The sequence below is a fragment of the Sceloporus occidentalis genome, unplaced genomic scaffold (genome assembly GCF_023333645.1).
Source record: "Sceloporus occidentalis isolate IW3139 unplaced genomic scaffold, rSceOcc1.0.p SCAF_21, whole genome shotgun sequence".
In the NCBI taxonomy this organism is placed as follows: Eukaryota; Metazoa; Chordata; class Lepidosauria; order Squamata; family Phrynosomatidae; genus Sceloporus; species Sceloporus occidentalis.
The window spans coordinates 6,015,542-6,029,620 of record NW_028317001.1 but is presented as its reverse complement, the minus strand read 5'-3'; the positions used below and the strand labels follow the sequence as shown (position 1 = coordinate 6,029,620).

The window sequence follows — 14,079 nt, the reverse complement described above, 5'->3', positions numbered from 1 at the left end:
GGAATAGACATTCAAAGCACCCCAAGAGATGGCTATCCAGCCTCTGTTTAAAGACCTCCAAAGAAAGACTCCACCAAACTCTGAGGGAGTATATTCCACTGTTGAAGAGCCCTTACTCTCAGGAAGTTCCTCCTAAAGTTTAAGAGGAATCTCTTGTCCCTGTGGCTTGCATCCATTGTTCCATGTCCTTTTTTCTGGAGTAGCAGAAAGCAAGCCTGCTCCATCCTGAATATGACATCTCTTCAAATATTTGAACAGGGCTATAATATTACCTCTTAACCTTCTCTTCTCCAAGCTAAACATACCCAATTCCCTAAGTCGTTCCTCAGAGAGCATGGTTTCAAGACCGTTCTCCATTTTGGTTTCCCTCCTCTGGACATGCTCCAGCTTCTCAACATCTGTTTCAGTTGTAGTGCCCAGAACAGGACACAGGATTATTGCAAGTGAGCCCTGACCAAAACAGAATCGAGTGGCACTATTACTTCCCTTGATCTTGACACTACACTCCTATTGATACAGCCTAGGATCACATTGCCCTTTTTAGCTGCTGCATCACACTGTTGACACATGTTCAACTTGTGCTCTACTACCATTCCTAGTTCCCTTTCACACGTAACATAATTGTCATAACAACTTCCTGTGGAATGTTGGAATGTCTAGTTTTAGTGAGGCAATATTGTTCTCCACTTTGTAAGGATTCTAAATATCCAATCCTAAACTGCCAGTTCTGGAATTTTGTGGGAAGGACCCATGGAGATTAATTCTTTTTGCCCCTAAATAGTCCTCAGCACATTCCTGAGTAAGTTTCCTGGCTTTTGTGGCCCCTCTTCCAGCCTTTTGAGGCTCTGGAGAGGCTTCATGTGAAAAAGGCTCCCTTGGCCCTGCAGTGGATCAGAGAGGGCCCAACAGTGGCAAAACAGCCCCCACCTCCGCTCTGAGATCTCCTGGGGTCCAATATACCCCCCCCCCAAACCCCAACAGTAATCCATCCCAGTCTTGGAGATGTCTTAAAGCTGTTTTAAGGCTCCTCCCTGGCACTTGACCCTCACTAATATCAGAAACCAGGTCCCAGACCCATTGCTTTGCCTTTCCCAATGAGTTATTTGTATATTGATTATCCTGCCTTTCTCAACAAATGGGACTCAAAGTGTCCCGTTTATGCATCACACACACTCTGTCTGTGATAGAGAGATGGAAGGAATGTGAAAAACAGAAAGGCAGGAAAGAGATGCTGAAGGTGAAATGGTAAAGCAGTGCAGATGGGCATGAGGGAAGGTTGGAGAGCGGAGGGAGAAAGAGAAGGGGATCAAGCCTCTGGGAGCCAGGAGGGGAAGGCAGGAGCAAAGCCAGGATCGCCTAGCTCTGTGTGGACAGGAAGGGACCTCTGGGAAGGGCCAGGAGAGAGGCCTTAGGGATTGGGAGGCAGCCACCAACCGGACAGATAATAATAATAGGTTTTATTTGTATTTACCTGTAAAATAGCCACAAAACAACAATAGCATCCAATTTGCACACAGTAAAAAAACAAGTTGCTTAAAACTCAGTTAGGGACAAATAAAAACATCGTATAAAATGCACAATTGCGATCAGAAGTGGGATTTTTCCTTAAGTTCTTTAGAAGAGGTCGGGTGGGTAAGCCTGCCAGAAAGGATCCGTCTTAAGTGCTTTCTTGAAAGCATCCAAGGTGGTGATAAGACAGATCTCCTCTGGCAAGTTGTTCCATAACTTGGGGGCAATGGCTGTGTACGCTCTGTGGGAAGTTGTTCTTAGCCTGACCTTTGGGTAATCTAATAGATTCTTCCCAGATGTTCTGAGAGTGTGGGGCAGATTGTGTAGGGAGAGGCCTTCCCTCAAGAAGCTCGGGCTCAAGCCATGTAGGGCTTTAAAAGTAATAACCATCACTGTGTATTGCACCTGGAAGCTAATTGGCAGCCAATAAAGAGATTTTAGAACTGGTGTTAAGTGGTCTGACCTAGATGTTCCGATGACCAATTTGGTGCAGCATTTTGAACTAATTGAAGCTTCCGAACTTGGGACAAAGGTAGCCCCATGTAGAGCACTGAACTAAAGAACTGAATTTGAAATCAGGCCCTTGGTTTCTTACATATTAAGGGTTCCATTTAGCAATTATAAGCAATGTCTATGAAGAGTGGAAAGGGTAACACAAAAACTCCTTTTTCTCTAATGTTTCTTTTCCAACCTAAGTTTGCTTAGCTCCGTGGTTGATTCCAGAGGCCCTTTGTCACTCGAAATGCTGGAATCTGGGGAGGAGACCCACAAGTGTTATGCTTTTAGGGGAATTTCATCCTTAGCTCAAAGGAGAGATTGAAGCAACAGTGACCTCAGGATTCATACCAACTATACCAGGCCCAGAAGCACACAGAACTCCAGAGGCATTTCAAAAAGCAAAATACACGCATACATAGACATATACACATATAGGTGTTCACGCATACACACAAGAACTGAGAAACAAAGGTGGGAGTGGCGAATACTTTGAGGCTTTGCAAATGGTAATACATTACCTAGATGGATCTTGATTCCAATTGCTGAGGGTCCAGAAAGGGGAGAGAAGTCAGTAAGTCCTGTGGCAAGTGGGGCTGGCGAGTGTAGTGAGATGTACACCAATGGACTGTCTGTCTGCAACTGGACTGAAACTAAAGAACAGCCGGTTGGGGCTGATATTTATACTGAAGTCGTTGCTTGGGGGCAGAAACCGAGCATTCAAAAAGGTTTAAATTGTTTTAGGATGTTTCCTGGGTGGGGAAAGAATTGTCTGAAACTGAAATAAGTGCAATGGATGCTTGGTGAAATACTTCAGCCAAACAGGATTGTCACACCGGCTCTTAGGTCCTTCTTGGCTCTGAATTCTGGTCCCATTCACAAGCCAATGTATAGCACAGTCTGAAGGCGACACTCCCAGAGCTCAACAATAACATAGCAGAGCACAGAAGCAAATCTCCAGATATAGGCATTGGCAATGCACAAACCACTTTCCACACTTAAAAATAACTCACAGACACAGTTGATTTCCTCCAAGTCCTTAGAGGTTCTTTATCTTGAGTTGCAATATAAAAGAAATATTTACCAACTCTCCTCTCTGACTTCTATCCATTTCACAAACTCTTACACACCCAACTCGAACCCACACCAATCCGCATGTGAGCTATATACTGTATTGGCTGTGAGTCATATCCTGGTGACAAACAGCATGAAGCATCCTCTGCAGTTAGCTTCCATCATGCCTTGGATTCTGACTCAGCACTCTATGGCAGCCTCACAGGAAATGATGCCACTTTTCAATTGAAATAGTTTTATATACATTTAATGGAATATTTTTTAACTGCCTGACTATCTCCTTCCCTGATTTCTTCATGGCAGTTCCCCTTCAATCACTTCTTTCGTAGCACCTATGAGTAAGAATACAGTCATTATATGGATTTGGGGGCATCTAGAACAGGGTCATGCTCAGGTCATTCACACCAATTCTATTAATTTAATCTCAAATAGAGAGGGGTGAACGTGGGGCTGAATCTTGGGGTAACCCTTTCCTCTCTTAACACTGATATTCAGTTTTGCCTGTCATTGTCCTCCTTTACAGAAGAATTTGTCAGTCATGAGAAAGTCCACACAAGAAAGAAGCCACATAAATGCCAGCATTGTGGGAAATATTTTGCTTACATGTCAGTCCTAGTCATTCATCGTAGAGTCCACACAGGAGAAAAGCCTTACAAATGCCAGCGTTGTGGGAAATGTTTTTCTTCAAAGTCATACCTATTGGCATATCAGAGAGTCCACACAGGAGAGAACCCAAACAAATGCCAGGATTGTGGGAAATGTTTTTCTTCAAAGTCAGACCTAGTGAAACATCAGAGAGTCCACACAGGAGAGAAGCCATACAAATGCCAGCATTGTGGGAAATGTTTTTATTCAAAGTCATATCTATTGGCACATCAGAGAGTCCACACAGGAGAGAAGCCATACAAATGCCAGCATTGTAAGAAAGGTTTTTCTTCAAAGTCACACCTAGTGACACATCAGAGAGTCCACACAGGAGAGAATCCATACAAATGCCAGCGTTGTGGGAAAGGTTTTTCTTCAAAGTCAAACCTATTGGCACATCAGAGAGTCCACACAGGAGAGAAGCCTTACAAATGCCAGCGTTGTGGGAAATGTTTTTCTTCAAAGTCAAACCTATTGGCACATCAGAGAGTCCACACAGGAGAGAAGCCTTACAAATGCCAGCATTGTGGGAAATGTTTTTCTTCCAAGTCATACCTATTGGCACATCAGAGAGTCCACACAGGAGAGAATCCATACAAATGCCAGCATTGTGGGAGATCTTTTTCATCGAAATCAAGCCTAGTGAGACATCAGAGAGTCCACACAGGAGAGAAGCCATACAAATGCCAGCATTGTGGGAAATGTTTTTATTCAAAGTCATATCTATTGGCACATCAGAGAGTCCACACAGGAGAGAAGCCATACAAATGCCAGCATTGTAAGAAAGGTTTTTCTTCAAAGTCACACCTAGTGACACATCAGAGAGTCCACACAGGAGAGAATCCATACAAATGCCAGCGTTGTGGGAAAGGTTTTTCTTCAAAGTCAAACCTATTGGCACATCAGAGAGTCCACACAGGAGAGAAGCCTTACAAATGCCAGCGTTGTGGGAAATGTTTTTCTTCAAAGTCAAACCTATTGGCACATCAGAGAGTCCACACAGGAGAGAAGCCTTACAAATGCCAGCATTGTGGGAAATGTTTTTCTTCCAAGTCATACCTATTGGCACATCAGAGAGTCCACACAGGAGAGAACCCAAACAAATGCCAGAATTGTGGGAAATGTTTTTCTTCCAAGTCATACCTATTGGCACATCAGAGAGTCCACACAGGAGAGAATCCATACAAATGCCAGCATTGTGGGAGATCTTTTTCATCGAAATCAAGCCTAGTGAGACATCAGAGAGTCCACACAGGAGAGAAGCCACACAAATCCCAGAAATGAACTAACATTATATTTGTCAATAAGCAATACTAAAGAATATATTTTAAATCCTGTGGTGATAAGAAAAGGCCCTTGTGATTTCGTGTGTTAGGTTTGTGTGTCCATATGTCTCTTTATGTTTTTCAGTTATATTTTGTTGAGTTGAGGTTTTATTTGCCATTAGTATAGATTATTGCTTTAGTTTATAAATTTGAGTGGGGATCATGGTGGTGGAATAAGTTAGCTAGACAGAGGGGTGAGATTGTCTGCAGCTGGTTAGAACAGTTATGGGAATGATAGCATTTGGAATTTGTGGGATGTTGGCTGCAGAAAGTTCAGGACAGGTATTAACAGAAAAGGCTATTTTCTGGGAATGACAAAGGGGGCCTTGTTATCTGTGGGGCATAGACTGTGGGAATTGGAGGGGGGGGCTAGGTTTGGAAGAGGGTGATGTTTTAGGTTTTGGGGTTTTAATGTTTGGTTTGGGGAGGGCAGCTCTGATTTAAGCGCTGAATTTCTGATTATGTGTTTGCAATAAAGTTTTTGTTGTTTCAACACACTGGACTCATTGGTGTACAGAAATTCTGCATTTGCACAAAATGTACCCTTTCTTCTCTCCTCAGCCCTCAGCTCCTTTCCCAGCCATAAAAACAGAGGCAAACACACATATATACTCAGAGAGACAGAGCTATATGTACAAAGCAGAGCCTTCCCAGCCTTTCCCTCCTGAGTCCAGCTCTGCAGCTTGGGCTCCATTCTGGAAGGAAGGAAGGAAAAAAGGCCGTAGTCCTTCCCTTCTTCCAAAGGCCGCCAGCGGAATAAGCAGCAGCAGCAGCAAAGGCCTTACGATCCCTGCGCATGCTGAGAAGGGGTCTTTGGGGCATCTGCACATGCAGACTCTCAGCCCCTGAAGCTGCTCTGAGGGCGGGAAGTGGGGAGAGCCCTCATTCATTTGGGGGAATCTCATGGTTCTGGGATCACGCTGAAAGGGCCTTGGACCCCCTTGAAGCAATGTATGTTAAAAGAGGAGAAGGAAGGAATAAAGGAATGAAAGTGCCAAGGGAAGAGAAGCATAAAGGGACTGCTGAAGTCGGGGGGGGGGGGGGGGGGGGTTGGATCTGGGACCTGTTTCAGGCACCTTCCTCCCAGAACCCATTATTAGAGCCTTCCACAGCTCACTATGATACTTTAAATGACTATTTCACAGATAATATCTCTCAGATAAGAGCCAAATTGGACATCAGCATTATTGCAGAGGCTATAAGTGAGGTGTCCATGAGTAAGTTCATACTGGATCTATTTGAATCTGAGTACTGAGGATGTGGACAAGCTCCTTTTAAGTGTGAAGAGGAGAACTTGTCCTCCCGACCCTTGCCCTTTTTATATCACCTGAGATATATCATAGATGCATCTCTTAGTTAGGGCTATTTTCCATCATGCTTAAAAGAAGCGGTGCTACGGCCCTTTATGGAAAAGCCCTCCCTAGATCCCTTGGAGATGAACAATTACAGACCGGTCTCCTGTCTTCAATTTCTAACCAACATAATTTTGAGGGCAGTTGCTCTTCATCTCCAAGCGGTCTTGGATGAAACAGATTATCTGGACCCATTTCAAACTGGCCTCAGGATGGGATACGGAGTCGAAACTGTTATGGTTGCCTTAGTAAATGATCTTTGCTTCAAGGTGGGATGTAACTTACCAAACTTTAAGCTGTATTATTATGCAGCTTGTTTCAAATGGTTAGAAGAATGGTTCAAATTAGAAAACAAGAATTTATTGAATATAGAAAAAGCTAACCTGAATCTTGGTATACATGCATATATGTGGTATACAAAACCAAAAGATAATAATACTTTTAAGCATCATGTTATAAGAAGATCATTGCTTAAAGTATGGTACAAAATGAGACATCAATTTTGGGTGTCACTGCAAGAAGCCTATTACAATAGAACAAAGGACAAAGATACTTTATGGCTAAGATAAGGAGATTTAATAAACAAAACACCAGAAGGAAAATACAATATGAAATCTATGGAAGAAGTTAACGAAAGAGGAAACATGAAGGATTGGTTTTTATACAACTAATTAAACAATCGTTTTAAGGCAGATAATAAAGCTCCTGAGTTAATGATGGATAACAATGAAATAGATAAAATTATGATGGACCCAAAAGGTAAACACATATCCAAATGTTATAAACTATTAAAAGAAAGAGATCTAGAAGATGAAATTATTAAACACAGCATGGTAAGATGGGCACATGATATAAATAAATCTATAACTATAGAGGAACGGGAAAATCATGGAAAGGAACAAATAAACAGGGCCAAGTGGGAATGGGGCCTTTGTGAAGGTGGGGAACTGACCTTCCTGGTGCTGGACCTCCAGGTGAGCAATGCATTGGGCAAGGAGTCCCTCTTGCTCATCGCCTGCAGCCTCTGGTTCCGCTGGAGGCAGGGCCTCTTCTCCAGCATCACCTGGAACAACGAACCAGAACAATGGACAACAATAGATGGATGTGTGCATATATGTATATACGTGGAGGCATCTCTATCTAAGTGCACTCAGACTTATACCTTAATCTGAACACCTAGTGGCTGCAGAAATGAGCTCCAGTGCCTGAAGGCAACTCATAACCGTTGCAAGTCTCTAAACATAAATCTTGCATAGAACATGTCTTTGCATACATAACCATAGATATCTGTCTGAACGTGTGCATCTTCACACACACGTACTTACATACATATGTGTATGTATATATAATTATATTTTATATATACATAAATGTGTGTGTATATATATATATCATATATATATATATATATATATATATATATATTAACTCTGTGTGTGTGTGTGTGTGTGTGTGTGTACATATATATACAGTATATATTCATAAGCCAACCTTTAGGGTGATGGCGTGGACTCCCATTGTCTTCCTCCTCCGGGCGAGGTGGACTCCGCATGGCCGCCCTGTGTTGCCTCCCCAGGTGTTCTTTGTGGAGGAAAGAGGAACAGGAGACACAAGTGCAGAAATGAGCTCAGGTGCCTCAAGACAACCAATCATAGCACCCCAGTACAGGAAATGTCAACAACCAAGACTCACCCGCAATGGCATTGAGGTCCAATATAGGACCCCCAGCCAGCATCCAGAGATGCCACATCTCATCAAAAACCGTAGGTTTGTGTCATGGTGCGCAGCTGTTGCCATGCTCGCGCATGGCAAGATAGAAGGCTGTCCTCATCACCTTCACTTTGGAGGCCACCTGCTTCTGTGACCTCTCAGACCCCTTCTCCTCATCTTTCTGGCAATCTTTGAGTAGTTTGCCCTCTTAGGGTGGGATGTGGACCCCATTATGAGGTCCAGGTCCACATTCCTCTCCAGACAGTGATAGAGGTACTGGGCCTCCCCATCTGTCCAGCGATTCCACTCTCTGGGCATTGTCTCTGGGCAGAGTAAAGCAAAGCACACTACCAATACTCCCAGCCTTAGGACCCAAAACTCACCTCAGGAGTTTGGGCCTGTGAGGGTCAACCTTTCTACTGTGGCAGGTGCTTGGGACTTTTGTTATCCCACCACTGCCACCAAAATATGTGTGAGGCACACCAAAGATTTTAGACTATAGGTAGCATTGCTGTTTTTAACCTCACCATGAGTAGGGTTGCCATAACCCTCCTGCCGGCGGGACATTCCGGTTCTTCACCACTAGGGGGCGTCCCTGCACGGTTTCCTCCTTGACTCCTGGTCTGTTGCCAATCTGGTGACTTTCACACCAAAATGGGTACTTTTCAAAGCCTTTGGTTTGATTTTGGTGCTTGGTTTTAATGGTAATTTTGAGAGTTGAAATAAGTTCCAATTATTTTTATTCAATTAGGGCTACATTTTATTGCCATATTAACATTACAGGGACTTTTCAGTCACAAACCCTGTCGCTGCTCCTGTGCAATGCCAGATCTATTAACAACAAGACCCACATCCTCCACGACCTGTTGGAGGACCGGAGTTGTGATCTGGCTTGCATTACCGAGACCTGGTTGGGGCCTGAAGGGGATGCTGTGTGGGCTCAGGCCCTGCCTACCGGGTTCTCGGTGAAGGACCAGCCCAGGTTAGGTGGGTGTGTGTGGCCTTGATACATAGGAACACCGTGTCCCTCACTAGGAACCACATCAGACAGACGTCCTATATCGAGTGTATTTACCTGACCCTGAAAGCCAGGGACAGTCTAGGGATTCTGTTGGTGTATCGGCCACCCCGTGCGCTAACAGACTCCCTTAACGAGCTGACACAGCTGGTTGCTGAACTGATGCTGGAGAGACCCAGGCTACTTGTCCTGGGTGACTTCAACATCTCCCTCACGACCAGCTATGTTCCTCCCGGTGCGGCTCGCGAATTCATGGACACCATGGCTGCCATGGGCCTGTCCCAGCTAATTCAGGCTCCTACGCATTGTGCGGGTAATACTCTCGATTTGGTCTTCTGTTCTGATGCGGAAAGTCCGTGGGTGGAAATATCTGATATTTCCCCCTTGCCATGGACGGATCATTTCCTGGTCGAGGTGAAAATCAAGGTCTCTACCCAGATCCCTCCCGGGGGTGGTGGACCTATTAGGATGGTCCACCCTCGAAGGCTAATGGAACCTGACCGGTTCCAGGCAGCCCGAGAGGGATACATGGTTGGAAGCGACGGCGATTCTGTTGATGCCCTGACTGGTATTTGGAATACCGGTCTCTCGAGGGCTATACACAGCATCGCTCCCAAGCGCCCTCTCAGACCCGCTTCCAAACGCAAGCCCTGGTATACGGAAGATCTCCGGGCAAGGAAGCGGGAGCTGCGACGGCTAGAGTACCGTTGGCGGAAACACCTTCGCTTAGACGACAAGACTCTCCTAGCCCAACGGTTAGAGGACTACGGAGAGGCGATACGAGCAGCAAAGAATTCGTTCTATGGTGCTCGTATCGCGTCCGCGGAGTCGCGTCCAGCAGAGTTGTTCAGGGTAGTCAGGGAGCTCACTCAGCTCCCTCCTGCCCTGAACCAGATCCTTGAACCTTCTAAGGCCTGCTGCGACTTATTTAACGACTTCTTCGTGGATAAAACTTCTCGTATAAGCGAAGGTCTTAACGCCGACATTCAGGCAGAACCTAGCGTAGAGGCGTCCAGGGCCTCCGTGGACTTAGTTAAGCTGGATCGGTTTGAGTCGGTTAGTACCGAGGATGTGGACAAGATCCTCGGAAGTGTTCGGAAGACAACCTGCTCTCGCGATCCCTGTCCCTCGTGGCTAGCAGCCCAGGGGGGGACCGGCTGTAACTTCATTGTTACGCCAGATAATTAATACATCTCTGAGGGAAAACCTTTATTAAAAAAGCCCTCCCTCGACCCCCTGGTGTATAATAATTATCGGCCAGTTTCACTGCTGCCATTTTTGGGGAAGGTGATCGAGAGGGCGGTTGCAATCCAGCTTCAGGGGGTCTTGGATGAAACGGATTATCTGGACCCATTTCAAACTGGCTTTCGGGCGGGTTATGGGGTTGAGACGGCCATGGTCGCCTTGGTCGATGATCTCCGTCTGGGCATCGACAGGGGAAGCGTGTCCCTGTTGGTGCTCTTGGACATCTCAGTGGCTTTCGATACCATAGACCATGGTATCCTTCTGGGACGCCTGGCAGAGGTGGGCATTGGGGGCACTGCGCTTCAGTGGTTCCGGTCCTACCTCTCTGGGAGGTCCCAGATGGTGCAGCTGGGAGACGTGTGCTCCAACGAGAGGGCCCTTACAGCTGGGGTCCCTCAAGGAGCCATTCTGTCTCCCATGCTATTTAATATCTACATGAAACCGCTGGGAGAGATCATCCGGAGACATGGGGCGCGGGGTTATCAGTACGCTGATGACACCCAGATCATTTTCTCTATGTCTCCGACTGATGCAGTGACCGAGGATGGCGTCTCTCCTCTCGTGGCCTGTCTGGAGTCAGTAATGGGCTGGATGAGGGAAAACCGACTCAAATTGAATCCAGAGAAAACGGAGGCACTTGTGATAGGTTCCCCTGGTCCAGGAATGACGGTGGTTCCACCTGTCCTGAACGGGGTCACGCTTCCTGTGAAGGACTCCGTGCGCAGTCTGGGGGTGCTTCTTGACTCGTCTCTTCGCCTGACTGCTCAGGTGAATGCGACGGTCAAGAGCACCTGTTATCAGCTTCGGCTTATTCGCCAGCTGCGCCCATACCTGGCCCAGAGGGACCTTGAAACTGTGGTACATGCCCTGGTAACCTTGAGACTGGATTTCTGCAATGGACTCTACATGGGACAGCCCTTATACCAAACCCGGAAGCTCCAAATGGTGCAGAACATGGCAGCTAGGCTGATCACTGGCACGTCCAGGGCCAGCCATGTAACACCGGTTTTAAAAAACCTCCATTGGCTGCCCATTCGCTTCGGGGCGCAATATAAGGTGCTGGTGATGACCTATAAAGTCCTAAATGGCTTGGGCCCAGGATACCTGAAGGACCGCCTCTCCCCGTACATTCCGCCTCGCACCCTCAGAACATCTGGGCAGCAACTCCTTAGGGTTCCCGGGGCAAGATTATCCTCCACTTCTAGGAGGTCCTTCTCCATCGCCGCCCCGGCCCTTTGGAATACGCTGCCCATAGAGCTCCGCTTAGTTACCTCCCTGGCCCAATTTAAACGGGACCTGAAGACCTACCTGTTTCAAATTGCATTCCCCGATTAGTCCCTTAGCCCCCCCCCCCCCCCCCGCCGCACAGGCCGCACAGGCAATGGTTCGGCTAACCCGGGGGCTTCGGTTTTCGTTTTTGTTTCGTTTTTTATCTGTAGTGTGTTTTATGGAATTTTTGTTATGATATGCTGTGTATTTTAATTGTTGTGAACCGCCCTGATCTTATGGAAGGGCGGTATACAAATAAAATGTTTATTATTTATTATTATTTATTTTGACTGAATATTTGGTGAGATATGGGGGGATTTGGTGAGTTTTGGCCAAACGTTTGGAGAATTATCTTCGAGGCTTGTTGGAGGTTGCCAGACTCAGGAAGATTAGCTCCTCCTCTGTTTGGTCCCAGCAAGGCAGCAGTGGGGAGAGGGCCATTTCCTTTGGCACCGAGGCGAGGATGATGAGGAGGAGGAGGAAGAGGAGGAGGAGGAGGAGGAGGAGGTGCGTGGCCATTTTCAATATTTATGTTGCCCCTGTGTATTTTTTCTAACTTTGACTGCCAGGGCTCAATGCTCTGGAAGTCTGGTGTCTGTGAGGCATTTTTACCCTTCTCTGTTGGAGAGCTCTGGTGCCACAATAAACTACAATTCCCAGGATTCCATAGCACTGAGCCCTGGCAGTCAAAACAGTGTGTTTTGGACACAGATATCCTCCTTTTGTGAGTTAATGAATGAATCCAGTCCCTAGCCTTTCTATCTCTCTCACACTCCGCAGGAGTAATAACCCACTTTGAGACTGCTTTAACTCAGTGCTGGGGAATCCTGGGAATGCTAGTGTTTGGGAGACATTGAGGCTTCTCTGTCAGAGATGGCTCTGAGGCCACAATAGACTCCAATTCCCAGGATTCCCCAGCACTGAGCAGTCTCAAACTGGACCATTTCTTCAGTGTGTGGATGCACCTGGTGAGGAATTCTGGGCACTGCAGTTCAACTACGTTTGGAGGGTTATGGGACTTCCTGTCAGAGATAGCTCTGGGGCCACAGTGTACTACAATTCCCAGCATTCCCAGCACTAACCCAGGACAGTTAATTCACTCTCAAACTGGATTATTTCCTCAGTGTGGCTGCAGCTTTGGTGAGGAACTCTGGGCATTTCAGTCCAGCTATGTTTTATTTTGGCAGTGTATTTTGGACCAGAGACAAGGTGACCAGGCATCCTCCTCCTTTTCCAAGACATGTCCTCTTCTGTCAAATTTCAAAATGTCCTCCATTTTGATCATGCCTAAGAAACATGCATTTATATTAACATTTTTAAAAAAGCATCAATTTTTTCGCCTGTCCTCCATTTATTAAAACTGTGTCCTACATTTGTCCTACATTTGTCCCGGTTTGGAGGTCCTGGTTTATGGCAACCCTAACCACGATCCAAGTGATGTTTAAAATAAAAACAATGGCTTATTGTAATACAGGATGGAATAAATATAACTCCTTTCAAAGCTTGTTCAATATGAATAAATAATTAGTGCTACCAAATTCCCTTCTAGGGCCCAATCCCCATAGGCTATTGACACAGTTAAGGTACGCAACCCATCCCTCTCTTTCCTAGAGTCTGTTTGCGACCCAAGTCCTTCCCTTTGGACTCAAGGAAAACCCCGTTTCCAGTCCCTCAGGAGGACTGCTAACAACCCAAGCCCTCACACTGCCTTGGCTACAGCCTCCCCCCCTCAGAGTCCAAAGTCCCAACTGGACTCTTCTCCAACTGTCAGCCAGCGGTCGGTGTTCACCTCTTCTCATCCAGCACCTGATTGGCTGAGCTCTAGCTGCCTTTTCATTGGTCAGCTTGAGGCTCTATTTGCTACAGGGCCTTCCCACGCAAACCTTTTGCTGGACAGCAGATGGCGCTGTAGGAGGCTTTTGCGCATGCACCAAAAACTCCATGCTTGCTGGAAAAAGCCACTATTGATGGGTTTTAACGTGAAATATAGATATAGATATATGGATTATATATGATGATAATATATATACACACACATACACACACACACACACACACACACAGAGTGGACCCTCATTGTAGTCCGGGGTTTGGTTCCAAGATCCCCATTGTATAACAAAATATGGGGATGCTCAAGTCCCATTGACTATAATGAGAGAGCAAAATGGAGTCCGTAATAAAAAGTGGAAAATCAAGGTTTGATATTTTGTATTTATACTGTTGTGGAACTTTTTCTGGCCGTGGATGCTATAAAAAATCCATGTTTAAGAAGGGCAGACTGTATAAGTATAATATATAGAAGAATATATAAGTACATATAATATTATCAAAGTCAGTCCTAGTTAGGCATCAGAGAGTCCACACGGGAGAGAAGCCATACAAATGCCAGCATTGTGGGAAATGTGTTTCATTGAAATCAAACCTAGTGACACATCAG

At 45.8% G+C, this 14,079-nt stretch overlaps 1 protein-coding gene and 1 pseudogene across 2 annotated transcripts in view; one reads left to right on the top strand and one right to left on the bottom strand.

Moving 5' to 3' along the window:
- LOC149301485 (uncharacterized) overlaps positions 1-14,079 on the bottom strand; it is a 251,973-nt gene that overhangs the window by 56,236 nt on the left and 181,658 nt on the right. The gene's annotated exons all lie outside the window — the stretch shown is intronic.
- Positions 1-14,079, top strand: part of LOC149301490 (uncharacterized) — a 45,269-nt pseudogene that overhangs the window by 24,266 nt on the left and 6,924 nt on the right. Inside the window, exon 4 of the transcript XR_016272238.1 lies at positions 3,626-4,998. The product of XR_016272238.1 is annotated as an uncharacterized LOC149301490 (transcript). The remainder of the gene's footprint in view (positions 1-3,625; positions 4,999-14,079) is intronic.